Consider the following 10,634-nt stretch of genomic DNA (forward strand, 5'->3'; position numbering starts at 1 on the left):
TCTGGGTGGGAGCTGACTCGGGGCTGGCGTGATTCATCTCTGTCTGTACTCACGCCTTTCATGGGCTGCTGCATTGGGGCCACTTTTATTCTCTTGCAGACACCTACAAAATGACATTTACTGCTGCTCTCAGTGGGACAGCTTCAGCAGGGAAAGCCAGCAGGAAGCTGAAAAAGAAGAGGAAGGCAGTGTGACCATCTGCCTCCCCCAAACCAGCAGGGCTGTTCGCAGGCAGCGCCCAAATCCCTCCTGCCTCCTGCAGCACAGGTCAGGCTTTGCTGGCCCTGTCCCTCAAGCTGTTTACCACATTGGATCCTTGATTGCATTCCCTTAACACGTGTTTTTTATGGGAAGAGGTTGGTGAGTAATTTCTTTGTTTCCATTGTGGGGCTGTTTTTCCTGGCATCTTCCCAAGCACCTGTCTGAGAGGGGCTGGCATGCGGATGCTACGTTCCAGATCAGTGGCATCCCTAAAATCCTCCAGCCTGTGCCAGGAACAGAGACATTACATGTGAGAGATTTCTTGCAGGGAAAAATCCAAACCCCTTTATAAACCTTTATGAACCTTTATAAACATGGTATTTTTTTGTTTATTTGGTTTAGATACTTTTCCTCCGCAGAGGCTGGGAATGAACAAGCAGCCTCCTGCCATGCCACCACTCTGGGGACATAGGCCCCAAAAAGATTCTTACACTTAAAAATATGAGATGAACTGCAGCTTTTTATTCAGAAACAGATCATCTAAATAGCAAGAAGCAGTTATGCTCTGGACATTTTGAAATCATCTCCTTCTGATCTAATTATGTGCTAGCACTAAAACTGACACAGTTATGGTTATTAAGCACTTTTCCTTTTTTCCTCCTTTTACCAGGAATCCTATCTTAGGATTAATAGGCACTTGCATCATTTCAGTCCTATGTGCTGTACTAAGTAGCATCTACATCACCAGCAAATATTTTTATTGTGCTGACACTGCACACAAAGTGAAATGTGAAGGTACAGAGCTTTATTTTTTTTTCCTCTGGACTCTCAACATAATTTGAATAGCTTATGCCTCATAAGTTCCTTCATTAAAGAAGGAAACCTAATTCTCATTTAATGAAATTAATAACTTTGAAGGAAGGGGTAAAAAATACTTCTGTCCAACATAGCTGCACAGTTTTGTAGCAGGTCCTGAATATTTGTATTCTAAGTACTGATGATGGGGAGAAACAGTAGGCAATATATTTAATAAGACTTTTGGCACTAATAACCTGAATTCATACATACAAGCAAGCAAAATGCAGTTTATATGAAATCATGATTATCAGTGTGTATACAAATAGATGAAAAAACTCTCAAAGCATTATTGCCAATGACTCAATGTCAAACTGGAAGGAAATTTCAAGAGAGCGTTCCAAGCAGATGTGCAGAGATCTTCAGAACTGATTCTAGTCAATATTTTTATTAGTGATTTTCAGGATAAATATAGAGTACACTTATAAAATTTGCTCAGTCTGGCAGGCAGGATCAGAATGCCAAATGCTAAATTGAAGAGATGGTCTCAGATCAACAAGATGAAGTTCACTAATGACAAGTATGAAGTGCTACACTGCAGAGGGAGATATCAAATGCATAAATATGAATTGGGAAATAATCAGCTCAGCGTCAATATGAGAAAATTATACTCTGTGTATAGTGGTTCATAAATTAAATATGACTCAACAATGTGATTATGCTGCAAAAATTGCTAATACCACCTGGAGTTCTGTTAATGGAAGTGTTGTATGTGGAAGAGGAGAGATTGTGCAGGCATCCTGCAGTTCCTTAATGACAATCTGGGTCACCCAAGTCATCCATGCTGCCTGTCACCTCCCAGACCTTCCCTGTGCTCCCTCTCCAGGCCCTGGCCTCAGCCACAGCTGCTCTCTGCTGCCTTCCTCTGTGAAGGATCCTTGACCTCTTCTTCTCTTTGGAAACCTGCCCGTGCTCCTGCTGCCTCACGTTGCTGCTCCTTATGAAAATAAGTTACAGGTGATGCCAGGGGTGGTCTCCATATGAATCCTGTAGGCACAGCCTCTACGGATCCCACATGGGGAATGTGTGCTGCTCAGAGGATGCTTGCAGGGACTCTGGCAAGGAGGGCATGTGCTGCTCCTGCAGAGAGGCTTGTGAAAAATGAGTATTTTATGATTGGCTTTTTGCAAATATTAAAATGAATATTATATGTGTTGTGTTAGAAAGTAATGCTGTATTAATTCTCTTAAGTAGTGTGCTAAGTACAGTTTTAGGTTATAACAAAATGTTAAAATAGAAACTATACTATGTACAATACTTTATTTAAGATAGCAGCCCCAGGACACCTAAATCTTTCAGAGAAAAAGAATTTATTGCTCTCTATCAGAAGAAATGAACTTCTTCCTGCCTTGCTCATGCTTGAAGGCACCGTCAGGATTAGGAGGAAGAAGCTGACACTGACCAGACAGAATCCTGTGTTTGAATGGAATTTATGCATCATGTATGAGGTGTATGAATATGCAACAGGCTGTTGTTTTTAAGGGTTAATCCTCTGTTAACGTGGGTCCTTTTTCGGGCTTATTTTGCCCAGAAAGAGGTACCCTGACTGTCCGTAACTCTTTGTTTCTGTTGTCTCATATTGTCCTAATCCAAATTATCCAAATTATTATTACTCTAATTATATTGCTATTTTTATAACCATTTTATTGCTATTAAAATTTTAAAAATTTAAAACCAAGTGATTGGCGTTTTTCACGGGCTGGCTCCTGGCAGCTCTGCCCTGGCACACGGGAGCATCACCCAGAGCAGGGCACGGCTGTCGCTTCCAGGTGCAGCTCCTCCAACGGGAAACAAAACACTCGAAGGAAACAAAGGAGACTGTCCCTTGAGAGTTACCACGGTCCAAGGCAAGACAGGAACATGGAGGGAATGGACTGCATTTCATTGTATCGTTTTTTCATCCAGCGAAATTTTTTGGAGGTGCTTGGTTGTGGGAGCTTTTTTAAAATGCTCGGGATTTAATGCTGCCCGGAGCCATCCCCATGGCACCGCGGGATGACCCCAGGGCTGTGACACTGCCACAGCCAGCAGCGACAGCGCTCCGAGCTCCTTCCACCGCTCCTGAGGCACACCGCAGGATGATGGCGGCAGGCTCAGAGGGCGCTGGAAATCCTGTCCGGGTCAGAAATCATAAACAGATCGCCCTAAAACCGGCAGGGGTGCGCGGCTGCTCCCAGGAGCCCCAGGCTGCCGCTAGATGGCAAACGTTAATTTCCAAATCCTGGAGATGCCGGGATCCTGCCTGGGGCCGTGCGCGGCCAGGGATGGGGATGAGATGGGATGGGGATGGGGATGAGGATGGGGATTGGATGGGGATGGGATGGGGATGGGGATGGGGATGAGGATGGGGATGGGATGGGGATGGGGATGGGATTGGGATGGGGATTGGATCGGGATGGGGATGGGATTGGGGGTGGGATGGGGATGGGGATGGGGATTGAATGGGGATGGGGATTGAATGGGGATGGGAATGGGGATGGGATTGGGGATGGGATGGGGATGGGGATTGGATGGAGATGGGGATTGGGATTGGGATGGGGATGGGAATGGGGATGGGCATGGGGATGGGGATGGGGATTGGATGGGGATGGGGATGGGGATTGGATGGGGATGGGGATGGGATTGGGAATGGGGATGGGGATTGGATGGGGATGGGGATGGGGATTGGATGGGGATGGGATTGGGGATGGGGATGGAGAGGGGATGGGGATGAGGATGAGGATGGGATGGAATGGAGATGGAAGCCAGGTCCCAGCCCTGCACACACCCAGGTGTCCCCTGGCTTTCTGACTGCCCCACTCCTTCTGGGCACCCATCCCAAAGCTGTGCCCGGGAGTTGGTGCACAGTAAAGAGCTGGGAGATGCTTTGCCAGGTGTCTCTCCCCCCAAAGCAGGGAGCCAGGGCTGTCCTGCACTGCTGTTTGGAGACTCCTGGTGATGCTCTGAGCAAGGCCAGGGGGGTCAGAGGTCCAGGAGATGGCTCAGTCAGGCTCAGGGCTCTGCAGGACAGGTCCCACCAGCAGCTGGACACTCTCCAAAGAGCCACTGCCCCTTCTCCTCCAGCTCCAGCTCTTCTCCCTCTCTTGGCCCCAGGCTGGCACTGGGTGTTCTGGAGAACAGGGGTGTTTTTCAAGGCTCAGGACATTGTATAGGATGGGAAAAAGCCTTTTGTGCACTTCCCTCCCTGATGGTTATCTCAGTAAGCATGACAAGGTAAGCTAAGAAAGCAGCTCTGCTGAACCTGGTCTTCTCCAGATGGCTATCAATCCCTGAGGAAATGGGCACAGACTGAAAATCAGAGTGGTGCCAGCATTGCAGCAACCTCACTCTTGCCATATTGTGAGATGTACACATAAAGTCTTAGATATATTTTAGGAAAGCCTAAAAATTATCTAAATTAACCTTAATTTTCCTGTGAACTTAATGAAAATATTCATCTTCCCATCAGCCACGTGAGTGGCCTTATTTTAATCAGTTAATTTATCTCAGTGTGAAGATACTGGGAAGCTCCAACCCAAGTGTGAGATATGTGCTCCCCTGTACAGAAATAAACTGATTGTGTTTCTCATAGCACAGGTTTTAGACCAAGAGCTGACCTTATGAACAACAGTGCTTCTAACATGGAATGTTAGATCCTTCCAGGGGATAAATCACATTCCCTCCACAAATACAGTTCACTATTCCGTGTCACACTGCCAGGAAAAGCATTTCTTCACCACAGCAGATAGTGCTTCTGTGGCAAAGCACAGTGGTTAACACAGCAAATTCTGTGATCCTGAGGGGTGTGTAGATCTCCACATGGTTTTCCTTGCATCTGCCAGTGGTGGCAGTCCTTTTACATCTTTTAAGATCTTACCTACAAAGTCATTCAATAGCCATCAGTTGTTCTCTATACGCTACAACTCTTGCAGAATTTTGCAATGTGTTATGAAAAATAGGGCTCACTTTTACTGACACTTTTAAATTGCATGCCATGTGAGCTGTATTCTTCATCATCTGTATTTTAATTCTTTTTCAGTTGCCTGGCCCTACATCCAGTGTCATTAGCTGAAAGCAAAATCAGAGTGAGCCATTCCAAGCCAGCTGACGAGGAGCTGTCTCCTCCCCATGGTATTCACAGTCTCCATTTTGAAGCCCAAACTTCCCAAAGTGGGTAAGGATCTCCCCTGACTCCACACAGCAGGGTAATCACCTGATTTCAAAAGTAATGTCCTGAAAAACCACAGGTTTTTACCAACAAAAGCAAAATCTTCTGTCAAGAATTCAGATATTGCAACCAAGTGAGGAGCTCAACATACCCCTGGGCTGGATAAAGGATTTCTGCCTGGAGCCTCTTGGTGAATCCTTTCCCCTGAGGCATGGGCTGGTGTTCAGAAGGCAGCCCCTGCCCCCTATTTGCTTTCTCTGGGTTTGGGATATATGATTCCTTATCTTTTTCTGCCTGCCCAAACTCATGTTTTCCAGATCACAAATTACGAGGTCAAACTGAGCCCAGGCACCTCCTTCTCCTTTTCCTTCTCCTTCCTCCCATCTTGGGAACCATAAGCTTCTTCCTGAGTTTTTTCTTTCCTCTGCTGACATCTTGTCAGGACTGGGCAGAGAGATGTGATGCCAATGATACTTATTAATGTGGAAATTGAGTTGTAGCTAACACAGAGCTCAGACAAATAACAAAGCATTTTTCAGAGTCTGGTTTCTCTGGTGGATTCTTGCCTCAGTACCTTTCAGTAACAAGAATCACAGGCAGGTGAAAAGATCAATTTAGGGTCAAATAACAAAATAGTAATATATTGTTAGTTATTATTTCCTACAGGTGCAGGCTGAAAACTGTAAAGAAAGTTTTGTTATTAAAATGTGTGTTCACTTTAAGAGAGAAGAGCTAGGTTAGGGAAGGCTGAGGTTGTATATCCTTCATTTTCTGAGTGGAGATAACACCAGGTAGTTACAAAAGGGCAGGGGTTTGGTTTGGTTTCCTTTATGAAGGTCTCATTCCATGCTCTCTCCTGTAGTCAGGATGGACAGGAAGGAGTCACCACCCACCTGCAGTAGCCCAGGACCTGGAGTAAACTGGGACACAATGCTCACACACTGTAACACCAGGGGAAAAATTGTATTGGGATGCTGTTAACACTCCTCTGGCATCAAAAAAGCATTCCCTGATCTCACCAACATGAGGGACATACCCAGGGACTCTGAGCAGTCAGAAATGCCAAAGGGGGAGAAACATTTCAGACTGTCCTCTTACGCCTCAGGAAGGAAAGCAGATCACAAGCCAGCTTTCAAAACAACCTTCCATTTCAAAGTGAGCTGTGCTCACCTCCTGTGAGAGGAGAAGGCAGCTGAAATGCAATCTGGCCATGGGGAAGTGCAGCCTTGAAGGAAGCAGCTTGAAAAGTGGAAAAGTGCCCAGGAAGGACTGGACCATGTAGGGGGATAGAACAGAAGAAAATAAAGATAGTGTAGAAAGTAATCTCAGCCCTAAGGAGTTGAAGCTGGGCCAATTACCAAAGATTAGGAGCAGGACTGACTTTACCAGGCCACAGCTGTAAGGAAGGAGAAGAAGATGCTATAAAAGAGTGGGGTGGCTGGGTGAGAAGGGGCTGGAGTCAGTGGCTGCTTTGTGAAGAAGAAAGAGTCAGAGCTCTGAGGAGCTGCCCATGAGAAACACCAGGAGGGTGTGGAACTTTTGTGATAAGGAGACAGCAGCATGGAACCCCTGCAAGAAGATGGCAACAGGACCATGTTGTGTGTTCAGCTGGATATCTGACAGCTCACTTATTACTGCTGTCACTTGTGAGGGACAGGCAGCCTCACAGGGGCTCTGGAGGAGTTTCCAGTAACCCCAGAGCTTCTGTGCTGGGTGCTGGTTACAGACTGCTCCCCACTGGATAAACATGTGGGAGGCAGAATCCTCCCCCAAAGGCACCAAGAGGTGTTAGCCAAGGGCTCAGTTAGTTGGTAGTGCTCAATTGAACACTTGCATTCATAGCTTGACAGAATTTTTTGAGCTCAAAATTATATTGTTTTCTCTTTTTTCTCTAGTTTCTAAAAAGTAACTCTTTTCTTGTGTGCTATGGTGCAGCCTGGTTGCCTGTTGTCCTACATATTATGCAAAGAAGTACCTAGGGTAATATAAACCCAGACATATTGAAAAAAAAATTAGTGAATACTGGATGAAGACAAGGGGAATAATTCCTTGAATTTTCCAAGTTTTTATTGTCCTTACTCAGAATAAAGCAATGTTTAAGCCTGCAAAATTGTTGTGAAAGGGATTTAATTTTTCCTTGTGTTTTTCCTGACACATCTTAGACATGTTTTGATTTTCATTAGCTATTTGATAGCAGATTCCTAAGGTAGTGGAGAAAAATCAAGGAAACAAAAGAGTAATATTGGTAATTGCTTTTTAAAGGGCTCTGTTATTGTTCCAACTGTTCCCTTTATACAGCAGGGTAAATAAAATGAGTGAATGAAGAACTGGCTTTATTTAAAAATTGCTGATGCAAAAGGTGGATAGAATTTAGTCTTAGTTGGAAAGGCAATGAAAATCCTTTACTGTTAATTTTTAACTTTCTATTTCCTCATCATGGGTCTGTAAAAATGCAACATCCTAATTTTTTTTTTCATGTCCTAAGTACAATGGATGGCATTGAAGAAAATAAAGGCTTTCTCTTTTTTCAGTAATATTGTCTAATTCTCCCTCTACCCCCAGGTAATAATTAAATATAGAGCATGCAACAGGGAAGGTCTGTTCATAGTCTCAGACTGGTATGAACTGGGAGCTAATCCATGGTTGTGTGACAATGTGAGAAAATGGTTGGGAGATCAGAGTAAAGGCTTCTGTTTCTAGGAAGACTCATTGAAAAGCATGTAGCTCTTTTCCTGGAGAGATGCTCTGGAGCCTTTCACATGCTTATTTTAATCATTTATGAAAAATACACTGAATAGAAAAAAAAAAGTTGAAAAAAAGAGAGATGTTTCTAATTCTAGTAATTCCAAGCAGTGTCTCAAGGTTGAGCACAAAACAAATCATACATAAATAGTAGAAAACAGTCTGCATCTTGTTGCCATGACAATGCCCTACTTATAGCACATTAAGCTGATTCATGTCTTTTCTCACCTCACTGTTAATAAATTATGGTGGCTGATGAGAATTAAGCCAGCTGGAAGAGCCAGTGAATGTAAGCAGCAAATTAATTTGCCACTTAAACGTGGTGTCCTTCAGGGGAATCGCCCTCTACATAGCAAATAATATCTTACTGTATATGTAAAGCAGTAGGAATAAGTTGAAACAGCTGATCTTTGTTTTCTTTGTGATGTTGATGTATCACAGCTTATTGCTGTACCAGCAAGAGCTGGTGCAGCCCCTCTCCTGCTGTAGGCAGCAGCACCAACTGCATGTGGTGGCAGACAGGCTCCTGCTCTCCATCAGTGAAGATTACAGGAATAAATCTTTAAACCTTGATTCCCCAGGTCTGAGTCATGTTTTCTCATGGAAAGTGTGGGACATTTGGCCAGCAGCTGCTGCAGGATGTCACCTGCAGTGCAGCACCTTTATGCTAAGCTGGTGCCCGGTGCCTGCACGTGCGGGGTTACAATGGGGACAGTCATTTCCCAGCTCATGTGCCAGTGGGGTTTATATGCAGGTCACAGTGCAAGAATGCAGCTGAGAGCAGGCATTCATCAACTGTGAGCAGAATTTAGGCTTCTTGATTAATGTATGTTCACACTGAAAAAGATTTTCCTTTTTTTCTTTAGGGAAAGGTTCAACAATGGCTATGGTAGAAGGGAATAAACTCTGTATAGCTCATAATGGCAGCCTTTAACAGAAACCAGCCACACTTCATTCAAGCCTTTGTCTCTACACTCACTTCAAGTCAATAAACTCTAACAGCTGGAGCTGGAGCTCCTGTATTGGAGGACTTTCCAAGTCACAAGTATAAATCCCCTTGAAAAATAGCAAATGCTTGCTCTTGGGGCCTGAAATCTGTGAAACGCTAACTGAATTCCAATAAATATTCTGCTAATAAATATTCTGTGATCTTCAAGCATTTGCTCAAGTGCAGGAGCACTTCCCTATATTTTTTCTTCACTTTCTTCTTGAATGGTTTCACTTCTCTCTCAGCTGTAAATCAAATGCAAATTTTCTTTGGCATTGTGCTTCAGTTCAAGTTAACCAAAGAAACCTGATCAGAATCACCTGAGGAAGCCAAATTAAACAGTTGTTCTGTATAGCTTGGCTAAGCTTAGTCCTCTTCCTTTTGATTCTTAATTTCATCTGCTCCTTTCAATGAAAAATCACTGGAGGCTGGCACCTGCTCTGTTATCAAAAATGCCACTATGGTGTATTCCACTTTTGCTGCTCCTTCTGGTTCTTCAGCCTCCCTTAGCAAGGCTCAGCCAAGAGGATGCCAAGCACTCCTATCCCTGCTCTTCCCCCACTGCATTAATTCCGACTGGGGAATAGCAAAGACCCCAAGCTCAGATCTTCTCAGCAAAATGATGTTTGGGACCACCTTGTTTCTTTCCCCTGCAGTGCTGAGAAGCAGAATCTCCCCTGCCCCATATCCCCTACACACAATCACAGAATCTCACAGAATCACAGAATAATGAGGTTGGAAGAGACCTCTAAGATCATTGAGTCCAACCTATGCCCTAACACCTCAACTAGACTCTAGCACCAAGTGCCATGTCCACTCTTTTTTTAAACACATCCAGAGATGGTGATTCTACCACCTCCCTGGGAAGAGCATTCCAGTACTTTATTGTAGGGGGATAGAGTAGAAGAAAATAAAGATAGTGTAGAAAGTAATCTCAGCCCTAAGGAGTTGCAGCTGGGCCAATCATCAAAGACTAGGAACAGGCCTGACTTTGCCACAGCTGTAACCAGTGAGACGAAGATGCTGTAAAAGAGTGGGGTGGCTGGGTGAGAAGGGAACTGGAGTCAGTTGGTTGCTTTGTGAGGAGGAAAGAGTCAGAGCTCTGAGGAACTGCCCATGAGAAAACTCCAGGAAGGTCTGGAACTTTTGTGATGAGGAGACAGCAGCATGGAGCCCCTGCAAGAAGATGACAACATTTTATTCTTCTTTTGGTGAAAAACTTTTTCCTGATATCCAACTTATACCTTCCCTGATGTAGCTTGAGACTGTGTCCTCTTGTTCTGCCAGTGCTGCCCGGTGGAAGAGACCAGCCCCACCTGACTACAACCTCCTGTCCTTGGGTGATGTTGTGATGCTTGTATCCTCATTGTGTGTACTGCTTATGCTGGATATCATGTTCTGTGCCTTCAAGACTGGCTCTGAAGAGTGAAAGTTTTGTTTTGGTTTTGCTATCAGCCTGCTCCCCCACAGCTGGTGGGACACACAGACAGGGCAGTGCTGCTTTTGCTTTTTGCTTGGCTTTTGGCTCTGCTCTTGCTCCTGCTTCTGCTTTGCACCTACTTTGCTCTTGCTTTTTTTGCTTCTGCTCATTAGTTAGTTTAGCTAAGCAGTCCAAATTTTTCCCTGGACTGTTTTTCCTTCCCTTTTTTGGAACCACTCGAACCTGCTCAGGACTGGGACCTGGGAAACACCGGGAGTTTG

At 44.6% G+C, this 10,634-nt stretch overlaps 1 long non-coding RNA gene across 1 annotated transcript in view; it reads left to right on the forward strand.

The window, feature by feature from the left end:
• The window catches only part of LOC143693625 (uncharacterized), a 45,939-nt gene extending 35,551 nt beyond the window's left edge, over positions 1 to 10,388 (forward strand). The window contains exons 5-7 of the long non-coding RNA XR_013181535.1: positions 100 to 3,176; positions 5,075 to 5,209; positions 8,812 to 10,388. This is a non-coding gene — a long non-coding RNA (uncharacterized LOC143693625). The remainder of the gene's footprint in view (positions 1 to 99; positions 3,177 to 5,074; positions 5,210 to 8,811) is intronic.
• Positions 10,389 to 10,634: the final 246 nt, after the last annotated feature.

The sequence above is a fragment of the Agelaius phoeniceus genome, chromosome 3, assembly GCF_051311805.1.
Source record: "Agelaius phoeniceus isolate bAgePho1 chromosome 3, bAgePho1.hap1, whole genome shotgun sequence".
Taxonomy (NCBI): domain Eukaryota; kingdom Metazoa; phylum Chordata; class Aves; order Passeriformes; family Icteridae; genus Agelaius; species Agelaius phoeniceus.